This window comes from Petaurus breviceps, unplaced genomic scaffold (genome assembly GCF_028583685.1).
Source record: "Petaurus breviceps papuanus isolate PSGF00001 unplaced genomic scaffold, PetGlider_PUasm1.0 188, whole genome shotgun sequence".
In the NCBI taxonomy this organism is placed as follows: domain Eukaryota; kingdom Metazoa; phylum Chordata; class Mammalia; order Diprotodontia; family Petauridae; genus Petaurus; species Petaurus breviceps.
In genome coordinates, this window is record NW_027185804.1 from 33,363,565 (window position 1) to 33,382,057 (window position 18,493).

The 18,493-nt window shown below is 46.1% G+C and overlaps 1 long non-coding RNA gene across 1 annotated transcript in view; it reads left to right on the forward strand.

Annotated features, from left to right (window-relative positions):
- Positions 1-1,612: 1,612 nt before the first annotated feature.
- Positions 1,613-18,493, forward strand: part of LOC138163438 (uncharacterized) — a 55,879-nt gene continuing 38,998 nt past the window's right edge. Inside the window, exons 1-2 of the long non-coding RNA XR_011168885.1 lie at positions 1,613-1,705; positions 9,961-10,066. This is a non-coding gene — a long non-coding RNA (uncharacterized lncRNA). The remainder of the gene's footprint in view (positions 1,706-9,960; positions 10,067-18,493) is intronic.

Genomic DNA, 18,493 nt, shown 5'->3' on the forward strand with positions numbered 1-18,493 from the left:
ACACACACACACACACACACACACACACACACACACACACACACACACACACACATATCTCTTTAGTTCCCCACTGGTATTTGTGTCCAGTGAAATCAAAGTCTTAGGGCTCTAGAATGGACATTGTCCCTTGGGATGACTTGATTTGGCTTTTAGATAGAAAGCTTTGGTGCAGCCCTGCCTATCCACTGTGTGTGTGTGTGTTGTGTTGTGTTGTGTTGTGTTTGATTGCAGGCTTATTTGTTATGGCTCTAAAGGTCTGTCTGTCTGTCTAGAACCTGGAATGTTGCTCTCTGGGAAGCTGTAGCAGGCTTGATTCCGTGGGAGACCAAGCAGGGTGCGTGGGCGAAAGAAATAGAAAGAGAGGGAGGTGAGGGAGGGGGAGAGAGGGAGAGCGAGAGAGAGCCATAGAATCTGTTATTTGCGTCACTCTAGGAGACGGGGCTATTTGCCTGACAAATATACAGAATTAATTCGAGTTTTATCAATATCTATCTTTGCTACAGTTGCTAAATACAACAGGGTGGGAGAAAGAAACTCTACAAATGTCTTTGCCAAACAGTCTTACATTGAGTGGTTGAGTGCTTTTGGGGAGGGGGCTGCTCAATTAGACGTCCCTCCCCACATTGCAGACCATATATTGCAAAAAAAGGCTGCCTGTTTCTAGGCAGTTGTCCAGCCCTAAGCCTGGGGTTTGCTGCCGCTCTCTCCCGCCTCGCTTAATGTATTCTGCAGAGCACAAAGCTTTCTGGGCAGATGCATCCTCTCTGCTGAATTGGACCCTCTAAAGAGGAGAATCTGCACGTGACGTCAATAGCTGATAACTGACGCAGCCTTGCAAAGGAGACTCAAGGCGGCTTCTATGCAGCGCCTTAATGAATCTATTTTCTCCAATCCCCCAGTAGTGAATTACTAGAACGCAAAACACACACACACACACACACACACACACACTTAAAACATACATTTTCCAGAGACGTTGTGCTCCAAACACAAAGCTAATTTTACAAAACATGGGTGTGTGGGGTGGGTAGGGTGGGCAGAATTCTCTCTCTCTCTCTCTCTCTCTCTCTCTCTCTCTCTCTCTCTCTCTCTCTCTCTCAGCACGGATCTCCGGAAGCCCCTCTGAAGAAGCTCAGGGGACCCCCCCCCCAGGCACATAGTTAATCTGGTCAATGGAAGCATGTTGTTCAAGACAGAGAAAGCAGCCTACCTAAGACGGACAGCTTGGGAGACTAGGGGAGAATGGCAACAGGCAGAGAGATAGGGATGGAAGTGTGAATGGGGGTTAGTGCAGGCTGATAATACAGAAAACACTGGGTCATATTAAAAAAATTTTTTTCTCTGCAATGATGCAACTGTAGATAGTGGTGCAGAAATAACTTGGGGGGGGGGCTTAATACACATTTAATGTTTTGGACGTAACGTTCCAGCGAAATGCCTTTGTGTGTAGATTTTTTTTTTTCAGTACTTGCTAAAAATAGCATCGGGGTTTGATCGTGTTCCAGAAATAGACCGAGGGCTGTACTGGCATAAAAAGCCAGCGCGGGTGGAAGAAAACCTGGACATCACAACATTTTTTTTAAACTCTGTCTGGAAATTAATTGTTGGATTTTTCCTCTCTCTTTCCCCCTTTCTCCTTGTCTCTCTCCATTTTCCCCTTCCTTCCCCTTATGTTTCTTTCTCTCAAGGAGTTCCCGTTTGGGTAAGTAGTGTTATGTCATATGCATGCTGCAGACAGTGAGTAGAAGCTGATATTTATTTACTTTATGCATGTTTCAGCCTTATTTTTGGCTATCTTTTTTTTTTCTTTTTTAAAGGGGAGGGGCGGGACAGGGGTAAGGGATATACTTCTGTGCATAATAAATTTGTTGCATGTAAGGGACCGAAAAAGATAGGGAATTCTTGAAGAACTGGGGATCTCCCTGATGATAAATCTTTGCAATAGCTCCTGCAACTCTCTATGTCGGCGCTGTTGAGTCTCTCTCTCTCTCTCTCTCTCTCTCTCTCTCTCTCTCTCTCTCTCTCTCTCTCTCCCTCCCCCTTTTCATATGAACCCTAAATCTACAGTGGGCGTTTGTACTAGGCATGTGGGACATCAGATCAAGTGTGATCAACCTGGAAAGGGGGGGAGGGGGGGAGGAAGTAACGGACTGACAATACAAGGAAAGGGTAAATACACATACACTCTGAAAAACTTCCCCGCTCCTTTTGCAAACCCGGTGTTGTACAACTCGGAGCTTACAGTAGACGCCAAGAGTGGGAGCTGTCCACTAGGGGAACGGTGCTGAAAACTCCTACCAGATCACCATAGGGCTCCTAGAGGCGGAGTTGGCTCGCGTTCTTGTTAAGCCCTGCCTGAAAGAGAGAGGGATGAGGAGGAGAGGGGGTTAATGGTATTCAAAGGGGGTTAGTCGTGACTCTGGTAAGAGCCTTAGGGAAAGGGAGATGGGAGGGAAAGTGGGAAGGGAAAAAAGGAGGGGGTTGGAGGAAGAGGTGTTATATTCAAGGATGAGCAGGGACCTTGCTCTCCAGGAACCAAAGCCTGAGCCTGAGTCTCAGTTCAATGCGTAAAGCTGTGATCAGAGCCTGGGTCTCCATTCGGAGTCCGCTGCTTCTTCCCGCCCCTGTGTTTGAAAGATTTGTACCTGACTTTAGTGACTTGCAAAACGGGAGGCTTATAGGTTGCTTTATTCAGAGCCTCTTTTCCTCCCACCTCGTCTCCCCCCCCCCCAATTCAAAGTGTTCCCATATTCAGCGATTCTTGGGTGCGCCTTCGGGTGTGGTTTGTATTATTATTGTTTCACTTCCCTTTGCGTCCTAGTGATCTCCTCTCCAGATGAGTTGGTGGAATGACTGAATTAGAAGCGAAATCATAGAGGCTAATGCTTGCTAGAACCCTCGGAGCTTGGGCTATGCCTTTGAGAAGGGGTGCAGGAGAACTAGTCTAAAGTGCCCAGATGTTATTAGGGATACCATGCATTCTCCAATGTCAGGGGAATCCAGGAGAACTGACTACATTACAAATAGCCACAGACACATTTGGTGAACATGTATAGAAAGGTGAGGTGGGAGGGAGGCAGACTGAAAGAAATAGACGAGAGACTGATCTGAGCATCACACACAAAGACATTCATTCTGATTAACTCACGGGGAAAGGGAAGAGGGATGGTAAGAAAAAATATTCTTAAGCTGACCTGGAAGAGGGTGTGCAGACGCTGGAAAAAGAGAGAGGTCTGTCTCATAGACCTGCAATGAATGTGTGTTGGGGGGGGGGGGGCGTGGTGGAGAATCATATATAATTTAAAAATTAAGCACATACACACAGAGATGCAAGCAAGAGAGATGAATTATCCAGAGGAACTGGAGCACAAGGTTAAATGGGAAGAGCTGCCTATCACTCGACACTCCAACCTAGCAATAACCACTGTAATCTAAGGGCTGGTCCCCATTCCCAGGAGAACTTAGAGCAAAGGGTGTACAGTAGTTAGGAGAGGCCAAATTATTTTTAGTTCTGAAGCAGCCCCTCCCCTCTGTCCAGTCCTCTCCCCATTACATTAGCATCCTCCTAGTCCTTGACAGGAACAATAATAATCCTCCAAAGTACATTTAGTCGTGAAGCTTTATCCCAAACTAAAGCTATTCCCAAGACTCCTAGCACGATCCTCAATCTCCCCTCTATATCATTCTCCTGGGGTCACTTCCCTTTTCTCAGCCTTTCTCTCTTCACCTTCCAAACATCTCAGCTTGTGTAGTCCTGTTTGCAAATCCAGTCACTTTTGGAAAGAGAGAGAGCAAAGGGATATGGATGTGGATGTGTATGGAGGGGGGGGGGGCTTGAAAGTACTCATAACACGTGGAGTGTATTACTGTAACACCCCTAATCTGTCACTAGGAAGGGGGCAAAAGAGCCATCTGAAAAAATCCTATATCCCCGTCCCCAACCTCTTGGCACGAGTTTCCCCCACCCCCACCCACCCCGAACTGGGCCCTATTAAATAATTCAATGGTGGCGGGGTAATTTTGCTTGGAACCAGCACGGATTCCCAAGTCGTGACTGCAAAAAGTGAGTAATGTCTTTCAGCTGCGTCACGGCTCTAGTCACAGTTCACTCCGAACAGAGAAGGAATCGTGACTTCGCCTGGAGACGTCCCCTACATGGGGAGAGAGGGGAGGGGGGGGAGACAAAAACCAAGAGTGTGGGGGAGATACCTACCCAATGAAAAGCGCTGTCAAGAGGGCATTTGCACTCCGCCGATCGCTGTCTCTAGCTCTCCCCACTATTCCCCCGCCAATCTGCTAATTCCCACCCCCCCACACCCCTTCCAGGTCTCGCTCCTCTCGCTCGGACGAGGCTTCAACAAGTTGGAGAAAGGAGGGAACACAAGGGGTTAAGCAGCAGCAGCAGCTGCTGCAATTGCCAAGATCGTGACCCTCCCACACAGTACAGTAACTTATATACATACCTGGAGGAAGACTTGTTTGCCTTTGGGCTTTAGTCTTTTGGGGGAGGGGAGGGGTATTGGGCTGAGTGGGAATGGTGCTACCTCTCCAGATAGCTACTGTTGCCAGCGGACTCGCCACGGAGGGCGCCAAGAGAAAGGTAAGGAGAAGGTGCTTGATTCATTGGTTGGTTGACTAGCCCTCTGAGCAGAACTTTTTCCCAGGCTTCCTGCACTCTCCAACAGTAGCTAAGCCGGCTGCCCGACTCTCGAGCCCCCCTCGAACTGGGCGGGCCAGACGCTCTATGTGTGTAGGTGCGTGTGCGCGCCTGAGTGTGTGTATGTGTGCAGCCGTCCTCCAGCAGAGGGTATGGGATGGGATGGGGTGGGAGGGTGGGTGGGTCTCAGGGCTAGAGGATGTGGAGCGTGCTAGGGTTGAGGCGATGGATGCGACGAAGATTAGAAATGGGGCGGGGGGTGGTGGAGGAATGATAGAGGAACTTTGGCAGTACTGACTACCCTATATCGTCCCCCAGACCTATGCTGTATGTATGTGGGTGCCTGCTAATTCTGGCAGAAGCACGTCGCTTCCATTGTAGTGTTGGACAAACATGGAAACTTTTCCCCCCAAGTTCTTGAAATTCTTCCGTCCCACCCAGGTTGCGATTCCCTCTCCTGAATCAATTCCACAAAAAAATTGTCTCTTCCCCCTAGGACACCAGTAGAGGTGTATAGGGGAATATGGGGGAGGGGGAAACAAAGAAACTGGAACTCCAGTGCAAAAAGTAAAACCACACGGAACTTTTTGAAGAACTGGAGAGAACCCCAGCTTTTCTCTGCGCCCTCCATCTTCCTTTCCCCTGACTCCTTTCTCCTCCCATCTCTCCCTCCTTCTTCCCCCTCCCCCCGAGAAGGATGCAGAAACATCCTTTTGGTGGAGATTGTGGAGGATCCTTGAAAACTCCCCCTTTGCAGGTTCCCTCCACCTTTTACTAAAGAGAAAAGATATGTTGCCTGGGGCTAGGCAGGGGCCATCCCTAAGCTGTTGGAATGAAACAAACACCAAAGAGGAGAACTGAGTGATGAACATTTTATCTCCTTTGGGGTCCATGGGGGTCAGGGAGAAGGGGAGCTTCTCTTTTGGTATCAGGCATTTGTAACTTGGGAGGGGGCTCCTCATTTTCTGGCAATAGGTTGAATAGCGTGGAGTTCGTGTTCATTTTATTTCCATCCTTGATTATCTTTTCATCTAGAGGATCTGGTTTGAGTCCCATTGGGATAAGGTCTCTCTCTCTCTCTCTCTCTTGATTTCTACCCTTTTCTCCCCTCTCCCCTTTTTCTGAGGCCGGGGCTGGGGGCGGGGAAGTGTCGGTCTAACCAACTCGATCGCCTGGCAACAACAATATTTTAACGTGTCTGGTTTTTGTTGAATAATTAGAAATGGAAATGTTTCTCTCTGCTCCCCCCCCCCCCCTTTTCGGGGGGAAAAAAAAAAAAGAAATGTGAGGTCTCTCCTGATTGGTGGGTGACGATTTTAGTCCGCACCAATGAGCTGGCTGCCTGGTCTCTATTTATTTAGAGCTCTCCGGGAGAGTTCTCTCTTTACGCAGCGCCAGTAGTCGTGGTTGGAGCCTCAGCTTGGGAGCGAGAAGAAGTTGCAGAGGGTGGGGTGGGGGAAGGGGGGGTTGGGAAGAAAACCTAATTGTACTTGTCTTCCGAGCATCCCGATCTTGGAGCTCGGAGCTCTCGGTCTCCCGATGGGGAACTGGGAGTTGACTGGAAAAGAGGGAAGAATTTGGGTGAGAGGGACAACGGGGAGTAGGGCGAAGGACCCCTGTCCCGCTATTCCCCTTATCCTTCCCGCACACACACCTTTCTCAGAGCTGAGATGAGCAGAGTTGAGTAGGATCGCCGACGGTCTGAAGAAGGGGACGCGCCGTGAGAGGGAAAGAAGTGGGGGGGGGGGGGGGAGGGAAGGGGGGGGGGGGGAGAGAGAAAGGTGTGAGGAGTCCTGGGAGGGACTGGGGGGCTTGGGTGTGACTGGGAGACCAACCTCGTTCCCCTCAAGGTTTCGGCGAGCTCCTGTCGTGGAGGCTGGGCGGAGGACCGAAGGAAGACGACGAGAGACCTTGTCCTTCGCGAATCTTTTTGCGGTCTGGGCTTGCTGTATATAACTATGTAGCCGGGAAGCCCTTACCCCAAAAAGCATTCGAGGAGGACACAATCGCCGAGGAATCATCGCGACCCGCCAGCGAGCCACAGCCGACGCCCCGGACTCGGCATTCCCGAAGCTCGACTTCCCTCGAGCCGAGCCTCCCCCAGCGCGCGCCCCCCTCCCATACACATAACCCCAGCCCCAGCCTCTTTCCACCCCTCGAGCTCCCAAGGTCGCCGCCGCCCGAGGGAAGAGCCTCCTTCCCCGACCATCCCGTCCAGTCCGTCCCCAGCGGCAGCCGTTCCCCGAACCTTACGAGGTCCGTCTTCCCTTTCCCCCCCGAACTTTTTTAATCGACTTTGTAGAACTGGAGGAATCGGGGCGGACGCCAGTGAGAGTGTTTGTGTATTCGGGGGAATGAGGGAAAACCAAAAATGCAATAAAAGTTTACAAAAATCTCCCCCTAAGCTCCCCCGCACACACCCTAGGTTTCCCCCCACCCCCCAACCGCAGCTGCGGAAAATCAGTCCAGTCCGAGGGCACCTCGAAGAGAAATGACTTCGAGGCACGTTAGTATATTTTTTTCCTAGGGCTACCAGTTTCCCAAACCCGTCCTGGGGAAAGAAATCAGTCTAGGTGAGGTAGGACTCTATAAGATTGGGGGAGGGGGACACATTAGAGATACCCAGACCAGAAATCAGGCTGGGGAAGGACAGCGACGGGTTGGGGAGACTGAAAAACAAGGGAGACGAAGGCGTCCAAAGCGCCACCGGTTCCCCGGAGTCTCTTCCCTCCCTCTCTCTCCTCTCTTTGCTTCCAACACGAATTGGGGCGCCTTCGTCCAGTTGGCCCCCCTAGTATCCCCTGCCCTTAAAACAAGGGAGTCCAAAATATGTGAGAAAGCCCGAAGCTGGGGGGGGGGGGCACGGAGAGGGATTCCCGGTGAGAAACTGATTTTCAGAAATGCCGTTTGCAAAGGGGGTTCAGCAGCAGCAGAAGCAATAGTAGCTGCAGCCCCAGCCCCGATGAGGGTAACTGCGGCAAGAGTGGGGTCCCTGCTCTAGTTCCCCGCCCCTCACCCCGCTTTGCAGTGAGTCCTGACTGTTTCAATCACTAGTCCCCTGAGTCAGGCCCATTTCCTAATCTGTTTTCCAGAATAAACCGCGGGCTACCCGTCGTGATTGCAGCAGTAGGACCCCCCACCCCCCCACCCCAGACAGACAAGTACGTCCATAGGGATGAGGACCTGGGCATAACAATCAGTTTGAGAAACCCAGAGTCGAGGGCACGTTGCCTAGAGGGCTTTACTTAATCCGGGAGGGCCTGGATTTTGCCCGTCTTTCCAAACACCCGAGAGGTCTCCCCCTTCTCTCAGGCCTGTGCCCCCACCCTGGCTATTCCCTCCCCTTAATACCCCCCCACTCCGAGCCAAGGGAGGAGTATGGAGCCCCGGGGCTGCAGCATTGCGCCAGCCTCCCCCCAGCTCAGTCTAGAAGCAGGCGCTCGAGCACCAATGTGCGAGAAATCCAGACTCTGGGGCCAAAAAGGCATCTCCCTCCCGAGATAAAAAATATTTCCCTTCTCCGAGTACACCTTTGAGGAGAGTAAAAGGGTCCCTAAGACTCAACTGCAGAATTAGGGCAAAAGCAAAAGCCCTGGGGGGTTCCTCTCCCCGCCACTTGGCTGGGGCTGTCTGTTTTGGTTAAACAGAGGTGAAAGGGTCATAATCTGCTTTTAAAAAATAACCTCGACTGTTCCCCTGTTTATTATGCTGTTCCAGTCCCTCTCCCCACTTCATGGACATTCTCCTCCTATCCAGGCGGCCGAAGGAGCCACCTAGCCCGTAGGGTTTCGGGGAGACTAAGGCAGGGAACTTGGAAAGAGAGCTCGAGCAATAGGAGGAAAGGCGGCTCCTGGGTGCCAGGCTGTCTCGGCTTGTCCTCCCCCTCCATCCTGCTCCTCTTGCCCCAGGGGGATTCAAGGGTGGGGATGGGGGGCAAGGGCTCGGGTGGGGCAGGGAAGATCCCAGGTCGTGCTGCACCGAGCGAGTCCCTGCGTTTGCAGACAACAGACAACTGTTGCTGCCTTGCTGGGAGGCTGCTTAGCGGCTGGTGGAAGGGGGAGAAAGGCTGGCTTTTCCTGTCCCCTGGTTGGGGAGGGATAGGAAGGCAGGACGAGAGGGGGCACAGCTTATCCCTGAGCTGGGAGAAGAGAATAAGAAGTCCCCTCAACTCTGTCCCTTCTCAAAGAATAGTAAAGTCAATGCAGTTTGCTTTTTGGTCTTCTCGTGGGTACATTCCTCCGAGAACATTTCGTTTGAGATCAGAGCTCTCCTCTCTTCCTCCACTTCTGCTAAGGAAGATGTAAAGTGGGGGGAAGGAAGGGGGAGGACAGATAAGATCTTTGCGAACCCTAAAAATGAGTCACCCCCCCCCCGAAAACCAAACCACGGTGCCAGTATAAGGCCTGACTGACTGCGTCCAGGCTTCTTCTGCAGCTTAAACCAAGACCTGCAATCTTGGCGCTGGCGCTCTATCCCCGGGTTTTACCAACCCCTGATCGCCCAGTTCCGGGGGGGCAGTGTCTGGGTAGCCCATGAGCCGGAGTGGGATTCCCCATATCGCCCACCTTTCCAGTCTTCCAATGTATAAACACACAAACACACGTAAAGCAGCGGGGCAAAACATGCCGCCCTGGGAAGCTGCCCAGGGCGCAGAGAAAGTTAAGAGAAGAGCTCGAGGCTTTTTTGCAGCCCCCTTCCCCTTAAATTCTTGCGAGACAGGTGTCTTCTCTCCGAGCCTGCCTATTCCCTGCCTCTACCCGTCTCCTGCCCAATTTTGACCAGGAAACAGCTGCTGCTTATACTCTGACTGGTCTAGCCGTCGTGGGGCCAGAGTTACTTACTCCCAGGTCTTTTCTACCCCACCAGCCCCTCCCTGGAGTCACTAATTACATTGATTCCTCCAGGCCCCGCGATTTTTTTGTGCATCTCCTCCTACTTCCCGGGGCACCCCAACTTTGGGAAGAGACAAGGCCAGATTGGAAAATCTGAATGCAGATGGGCGCAGTATGTCGAGGTTCCATCTCCCTTTCTACCAAATCTCTGAGGACTCTTCTAAACACGACCACTCCAGACCCCCCCCCCCCCCCCCAGAAGACAGGGCCCCATTCCCAACTGGGGAAAGCCCCCTCAGACCCCCCCCCTTTTCCTCTTTTTTTTTTTTTTTTTTTAACGTCCCTTGGCTAGTTGTGGCCAAGATCTGAGCTGTTGCTCGGCAGTGTCTTGGAAGTCATCCCCCTAGCCAGCTTTTCCTGCTGTTTCTGGAGGTTCTCCGGTGACTTAGTCTATTTCTTTCTTCACAGGTCCCTGTTACTCTTCTTGCTGTTATGCCATGTGGAGCCCCAAGGAAGCAAGAATAGGGGAACAGCAGAAGCTTGGGGGACATTACTGACATGACAGGAGACCAAGGTTAGTGCAAAGTCACATAGGCACCGATCCTCTGCCCAGCAACACTCAGGCAGGGGCCAGCCAGGGTTCACACACCACATATCTGTCTCCACACCTTCTTTACTTGGCAGTCCTGCTACAAGGGGCTTGTGACACCAGGGCATTTGGAGCATTACAGAAGTTTCAGGAGGTGATTTTAGAAGTGAAGCACCCCTCATAATCTGTAAAGGGATCCTAGGAGAATGCCTTAAAAATCACATTCTTGGCATGAAAATAGGCAGCAAAAAACCCTATAGGAGGTTCCTCCCAGTCTCACCTAGAGGTCCTGAGAGTCCAACCCACAAAGAAAAATGGACAAAGAAATCTGTATTTCACTGTGTTGTGTCAAGATATTCCAAAGGCTCTTCTGTGTGGCCCTTTGGGATTTGCTGGTTGATCAAGAAACCAACCAAGTAGACCTGGACAGAGGAAATTTAGGATGACTCTTCTGTTTCAGAGGTGAGCAAAGACTGACTGATCTGTTGGGTCCAAAATGGTGCTCAGCTGCTTTCCAGAAGCTCAGTTTAATCAGATCCAGAGGGAAGGACTCTTCCTCCAACTGTCCTTAAGTGTCTAGCTCTAGGAAAAAGTGCAGGATTTTTTTGGGGGGTGTAAAAAGGTCACAGAAGGAACACTAAAATAAAATTTCATTAAATAAGAAGATTCCTAGCAGAAAAAAAGTTTTTTGCTGTTGTTTAAGCTTCAGTCCTTCCTGCCTTCCTTCCTGTCTTCTTTCCTATCATTCCTAGTTGGGAATCATCTTCTAAGCTTGGCACAGAATCTTCAGTCCCTAGAGCTTTTAGATTTGTAACTGAGAGGAGCTCAACTCAGGTTCCTAATATCAGGGTGGCTTGTGTGCAAAAGATAGGAAGATGCAAAGAATATCAGGGAAGAGACAAGGAGAATGCAAAATTTAGAAGCCAGCAGTCAACAAGGCCTCTATGCTATTATGCACTAGGCCTATTTAATATATTTATTCAATTACTATGGCATGAAACTTTAAGACTTCCCTCCTTTGGAGATGTAAACATTCAAATAATAGATGGACTAGAATCACTTGTGCTTTCCAACATCATATGACTGTGCAGGGGGTCAATGGATCTGTGATATAACCAACATATCTCCAGCTTTCTCCCTTCTTCCCTCCTTCCTTCTTCCTTCCCTACTTTCTTTCTTTTATTCCCTCCCTCTCCCTTCCTTCTTCCTTCTTTCCTTCCTTATATCTTCTTTCCTTCCCCCCTCTCTTCCTCCTTCCTTCCTTCCCTCCCTCCTCCCTTCCTTTTCTTTCTTTCTTTCTTTCTTTCTCTTCCTTCCTGCCTTCTTTCCTATCATTTAAATACCCCAGCCGTTGGGGGCTACAGAATTCTACCTTTCTATTAACTAGGTTTTTGTTCATTCCAAATAATTAATACTTTATACACACACACACTCAAACCTTATTGTGGGGAAATCTTACTCAATTTGTACTGATTAAAAAGCAAACAATTCCCTCTTTCACAAACAGGATTGTCCCCCAATCCTTTTTTAAAAGTCACTGGTTTTTTGAAAGCCAATGGGTTACAAAAGCCAATTCCACCTGTGCCTGCCAAAAGACCCACCAATATTATAAGTACTGATAGGTCAAGGTAACAAAGTTTCCTCTAAAATGACTTGCATTTTGGATGCTGAATTCTAAGGAACAGCTTAAAGAAACTAATTTGTGTTCCCAGTTAGTATCTTCTGGGGCTTCAGTGATACTTGAGGCATTCCATGAAGGAGAAAATTAGATCATTTGGACCTTCAGCAAACCTTCCATATTGGGCCTTGTTCTGTGAGGTGGCCACCATCAAAAGCAGGTTTGTGCACCTGAAGGTGACTGTGAACTCACGTATACACACACACACACACACACACACACACACACACACACAAATTTGCTGTGTCATGCAAACAAAGGCTCCATTATTTGGTTTTGGTTTTGGTTTTTTTTTTGCATTTTCAGATCTTGCCTAACAGAAAGCAGCTTCATTAGGGCCCAGGTCCCTATCTCTTGTGCCTCAGATTAATTTGCCCTTTCTCCTCAATCTTCCCCATCTCCTAGGACTGGAATGTGGACATTCTATGACCATTTAGGCCAGTTGGCATCCATTGGTCTGAGTCACTTCCTGTATTATTAAGAGCTGAGAGGATATTCCTAAGGATCTACCTGAATCCTTGGGTGCTTGGTCTGGTCACTGGCCAAGTGAGGAATCACACTCTGGATTTTCCATTTATTTTTCTGTGTGAAACTGAGCAAGTCACCTTCCTGCTCTGATTCTTAGTTTCCTAGTCTTACAGAATAAGGGAGTTGGATGAGGTTAACCTCAAAGGTTTCTTTCAGCTCGAAGTTTATGTTTATGTGAATGGATGCAAAGGAACATGACTTCATCCGTGAAGCATACAGACCACTCATAGGTGCCACGCCATTGCTTCTGGTTTAAATCTAGGATTTTATTGATGGTCACTTAATCTTTATATTTCATCCCTCAAAATAAAAGAGAGTCCCACAATATTTTCCATCAGAACTTGGCTGACATATAAATAGTTATCTACCTGGAATTTCTTCCTTTTCCCCTTCCCTTGCACAACATACAAAGGAACCCTCTTAGTACATCATTCCAATTCTGTGTTTTAAATGAGGAGACAAGATAGACTCTAAGGCCATTTCCAACTCTAGGCCTATGACCTCATGATTTACTAGTTGTCTGTTAGTTATGGAAGCAGTAAAAGCAGTGATCTGGGAATTAGAAAGCCTAGACCAGCTCTGCTACCTACTTAGCATGTGATCTTAGATGGATGGTGAGTTCATGTGCCTCAGTTTCCTCCTTGGGAAAATGAATGGGTTGGGCCACTAGCTGATGTCCAAGGGAACCTTTAGCTCTCTGATTCTAGGTTTGAGACCTGGACTGCTGATTTTTGTTGCCTACTTGTATTCACAGCTACCATTTCATTTTTCAATCTAGCCCTTCCAAAGTACTCTTTCTAAGAGCAGACTTTGAGGTATAAAGGTAACCCCCAGGGAAAGTTAAAATAAACATTGAGCTGCAAATCAGAGATAGAGAAACAAAGTGCAACAGGGACTGAAGGAAGGCTATGGCTAAGTTCAATTAGTCAAATCTGGCCTCATCCTTTGGAAATCCTGGAAGGGGGTTCCTACTTTTAGAACCTGGCTGTTTTGGCAAGGAGTTTTTTTGGTTTGTGTGTGTGGTGGGGGAGGGTTGTTTGGTTTTTTTGTTTGTTTGGGGTTTTTTGTTGCTTTTTTGGAGGGGGAAGGCAGGGCAATTGGGGTTAAGTGACTTGCTCAACACGGCTAGTAAATGTTAAGTGTCTGAGGCTGGATTTGAACTCAGGTCCTCTTGACTCCAGGGCTGGTGCTGTATTCACTTCACCACCTAGCTGCCCTGGCAAAGAGTTTTAATGGAGTGAGGAGGTTCCCAGGGAAGTGAGACATGAGTTCTTGTCTTTCTGCTTGAACAGGACAGAGGAATGTCTTGAGGATTGGGACCTTTAGTGATGACTGATTCCATACTCTCCTCCCCTCCATTGCCCCTGGTGCTGCTAACACCTGGGAGAAATCATTGCTAGTTAGGACTGGGTCTGGGCTTTGAGCTGAGGGCAGGGGGAGGATCTCTTTGGATCGTAGGAGAGAAGCTAGTTTCCTGACAGAATTAGATTGACCAGTGGCCTTCATTTAGCAGAGTGAGTGGCATTCAGACTGAGAAGGCTTCCTTTAGTTCCAGCCTAGTGAGATTTCTGCTGGACTGAGGTTGAGAAAGGTTTATTTTGAAGGAATTCATCCCAACTCTTCTTATTAGCTGTGTGACCTTGGGCAAGTTAATTCACTTTTTGAGCCTTACTTTCAATCATCCAATAGGCATTTGTTAGGCATTTACTAAGGGTATTGGACTAGATCAATTTCTCTAAGGTCCCTCCCTGCTCCAGCTCATATGATCCTATGTAAGACTCTCACCCAAGTAAGTAGGCATATATACTATATGTATAGATATATATACATACATACACACATGTATGTTTATGCCTATAACTATATGTATGTGATATCCAGCTAGACATACCTCATGTTAGTTTAAGTCATTATATCTATCTAGAAAGAGAGAGAGAGACAGAGAGAGAGGCAATCCAATATAGCAGAGTAATTCCCACCTATGATGAAGACTGGTTGCATGGCCCTGGACAAATCTCAAAGCTTTAAGCAACACTCTCAGCCTGGAAGTTTCAGAGAGGGTGCCAACCTGTTTCAATAGTTTCTTCATCTCAAGAGAGTTCTATTTAGCAGTAAAGTCACAAGTCTAGTATCCATCCATGTATCTATCAGTCTATCTATCTATCTATCTATCCATCCATCATCTGTCTATCTAACATTCTTAGTTGAAATTCTTACTATCTCATTTATGTTTATGTATAGCTATTTCTGATTGAGATATCTACTTATATTTATAAGGCAGAGAGACATAGGAATCTGCTATAGTCATGCCCACATGCTTCTAGATATAACTAAATGGACAGTTAACACAGAAACAAAGAATCTCCTCCCCTTCCTTTCTCCTTTCCCCCTACCCTGAACTCCCATCCTCTCCCAATCCCTTATCTAGATCAGGAGTGACCCAACCTGTCTTGCTAACACTCTTTACCTCAAACCCACACACATAAACCACTTTCAGGATAAGGAGAAGGCATGTGATCTCCTGAGCCCTCAGGGCCTTGCAGCACCATTACTTGAATTGATTTCTCCCATTTGGCTTCAGGGAAAGGAGTAGGTAAAGGCTGGCTTTCCAGAAAATAAAATATGTGTCTCTATGGATTATAGTCTCAAAGGCCACCCAGACCCCAAAGAACACTGATACCTTCCCAGTTGAGTCTCAGGGTACTTCAAGAACTGAGGATCAAACATTAACCTAAATAGTTGAGATATTCAAATAGGGAAGAGTGTGTTCCCTCAACCCTTTCCACTGTAGTTAAACATAGGTTCAAATCCCCTCTCTACTATCTGTGTGACCTCAGGCAAGTCATTCCCCCTCTGTGGGCCTCAGTTTCCTCATATGTAAAATGAAAGGGGTGGACTACATGATGTCAGATTATTTCTACATCAAACTCCTTTCATTCTGAGGTTTTCCCTTACCTATATTTGAGGAAGGCATTGTGGGAAATTCCCAGTCTCTTCAAAGAAAGACAGAAAGAGACAGAGACAGAGCAACCAAGAGAGACAGAGAAAGAAGAGAGACAGAGCAGATTTTCTTGCATGTGCCTGGGAGCATAGATTAGGTTTTCTCTCGAGAATCCACTCAACTCTTGTTCCATCATTCCCTTTCCTTCATCCATACCCATAGCATGTATTGACAGGAAGGTGACTAAGAGGAGTTCGTAACCAATCTGACATTTAAGACTTGCAGTAGGGGAAGAAGGCTGGGAGGCTATCCCAACTACAACAGCCTAAGATTGATTCTCTGAATGACCAACTTCCTGAAAGACTTTCTCACTTGGAAATCTGCATCCCTTTGAACCATAATCATTGACTATGCTGGTAAGAAATCAATTGGTTCAGAGGTAATTTTGTGCCATGGAAAGAGCCCTAGATTTCAAGTCAAAGACCCTAAGTTGAGTCCTTACCTTTTCTTCTTAATGTCCATAAGACCTTTATCAAGTCACTAGCTTCTGCCCTCATCTGTAAAGTGAAAAAGTGATCTCTAAGATATCTTTCCAGCATCTTGTGCTCTGTCTCCAATCTGGTGGAAAGCCTCTCTCCTGCTTCTAATGTGATTGTAGCCAGCCTTGTTCCTTTTTTTATTCCTTCCTCTATTTCCCCAAACATTCCTTCCAGTCCTTCTGCAACTCAATGAGACTTCTTCTCTAATGCTATCTTCATTGTTTTTACAATGGCTATGTCCTTTGCTCACAAATCAATTACTTAGAATTTAGGGAGAAAAAAGATAAGTCATCTTGGACATCTTCCTGTCATTTTCTTACTCTCCCACAGTAGCATTCTTTACCTTCTCATCCTACCTCATGCCCTAAAATTTCAAAGCTGGAACTCTTTGACCAGGGAAAGATAGAGGTCAACCATGGAAAAAAAAATTTTTTATTTTGTTTGGTTTTGCTTTCTTAAATGTTGCCTTCTTTGCTCCTTCTATATTTTTTTTCTTGGTTCCTCTGCATTTCCTTCTTAATTCCTTTTCTTCCCCAGGTCTCTTAATTCTTTCTTATTCTGATTAAACCTCCTTCCCATTGTTTAGTTTCTTCTTCTTCCACTGATTGCCTCCAAGGACGTCAGCCATTTTGTGCTCTTTGTGGGGAAGTTCTGAGGAGGAAACGAACACAGATGAATCTCCTGTGTATCCCCCACCAGCACTTAGACAGCTCCGGAGAAAAGATCCAAAGCTGATTTCAGTGACCCTTCATCCCATACAAAATATCAGAAACACCCCCCTTTCATCAACTGAGAGGGAGAGAATTTGCTGTTAGAAGTACAGGGACCTTCTCAGAAAGTCTCCTACTTACTAAGTTATTGCCTATACCTTGTCATCAGGGACATTTCCTTCCTTTTTAGTCCTCAATATGGGGTTGATCTGGCATTCTGTAGTCTTTTCTGAGGGGTACTATTGAGGGGACTATGAATGGAAAGACAAGACTCTGTTCTGTACCCCAGAATAGGCATCAGGAATAATGAAGCTGGAACAAGGGAAACCCAAAATGTGGGGAGGCTTCCACAAACCCTCAGATCTTGTAATTTTTCCATTGTCTCAGAAAGGCTATATCCATGCTTGGAATTGTAGAAATAATGACAGCATGAGGAGAAACCCTTATCAGTCTTTCAGTCTTTCCAGTGAGGGGCAGTTCTGCAAATTGCAATCCCCTTTCCTGAATTCTTACCCTTGAAAATCTCAGCTACTAGATGATTTTGATTAGACCTTTAGGGAAGTCATAATTTGTAATTCCCCAATGTCAGCTAATCTTTAGGGCCAAGAGTTGAGATCTGACCAAAAATATAGCAGCAAAAAAATGTATTTATCAATTCAGGGGTCAATATTTTTTTTTTAACTATGGGTTGCTTTTTTTTTTTAAGGGATTTCCCTATAGCGTTGCTGTTTGGTGAGAGCCCTCAAGAGAAAGAAAAAAAAATTTTTTTCAGCATGAGAGGGAGTGACTACTCTTTGAAAAAAAAAAGAAATTGACTAGATTCTATAATTTCAAATAAATAAAAGACAACAAGCTAATAATCACCATAAAATTAGATTTTTTTCCCTCTTTTTCAGATTTGCATTGGTTAGATCAAGCAGATGAGACTGACATAAGAAAGACCTTTTACTAAAAGAGTAGATATCTCCAGTCCTTTTACATTAAAAAAAAAAAAGCTGCTGGTTTCATTTTTTAAAAAATTTAAATGAAAAAGAGAATTTTTTTCTATAAAGTCAGCTTTGCTCTTCTGTTAGATTTTTATTTTGAAAATATGGATTTACAGTGGAACAGAAAGACTAACATCTAAATAGAAAAGAAAATTTTATGAGTAAATGTTTTCCAGTATTAACAATTTGCTCACTACTATTTACAAGATAAATATCCCTTTAGGACTGCATTTTAGGCTACCGTATAAACAGGCATTTAGTCTTCATTTTTTAATGTGTATATTTCCAGATTTCTCTAAAAACTGATTATCAGAAATTTTTCCCCCCAAAAAAGTGACCTAATAGAAACTTTTTTTTCCATGAAACCTCAGGACAAACAGTTTTGCACATCTGTAAAAACAATTGTGAATGCATATGCATAAACATGTACACACACATAAACCCAAGCCCTTTATGCTTGAATATAGCCTACTCAGAAAAATACAATGCCAATTTCTTTTTTTAAAACAATTTTTAAAATGAGAACAAATGGAATTTTATTTTTTATATTTCTTAAGGAAGCAAATGCACAGGAAGGCATGACCTCTTTAAGGGAGGCTATGAAGGAATTTAGATGTAAGCTTTCAAGATAATTTTTGGAAATAATGATTTTTACTTTTAGAATTCTAGGAGAAAAAAAATCCTTTTAAAATAAATCTGGATGCTATTTTATTCATTTGAAATTCTATTTGTAAAAGAACTAACTGGAGACTTAAAATACCACATTTCACTCAACCATAGAGCATTTATTAATCACCTGCTACATACAAAGCACTGTGATAGGCCCTGAGGACATAAAAGCAAAAAATTAAAATCTCTACTCTCAAAGAACTTTATCAGGTTGTATTTCAAAGGACCAACTTGTAGAATACTGCAGACAAGATCTGCTTGTAAATATTTGCATTTATATATATCTCAAAAAGCTGATTATACCCTATGTCATATTGTGATCAGGATAAATTAGTCTAAAACTGGGGTTCTTCACATTTTT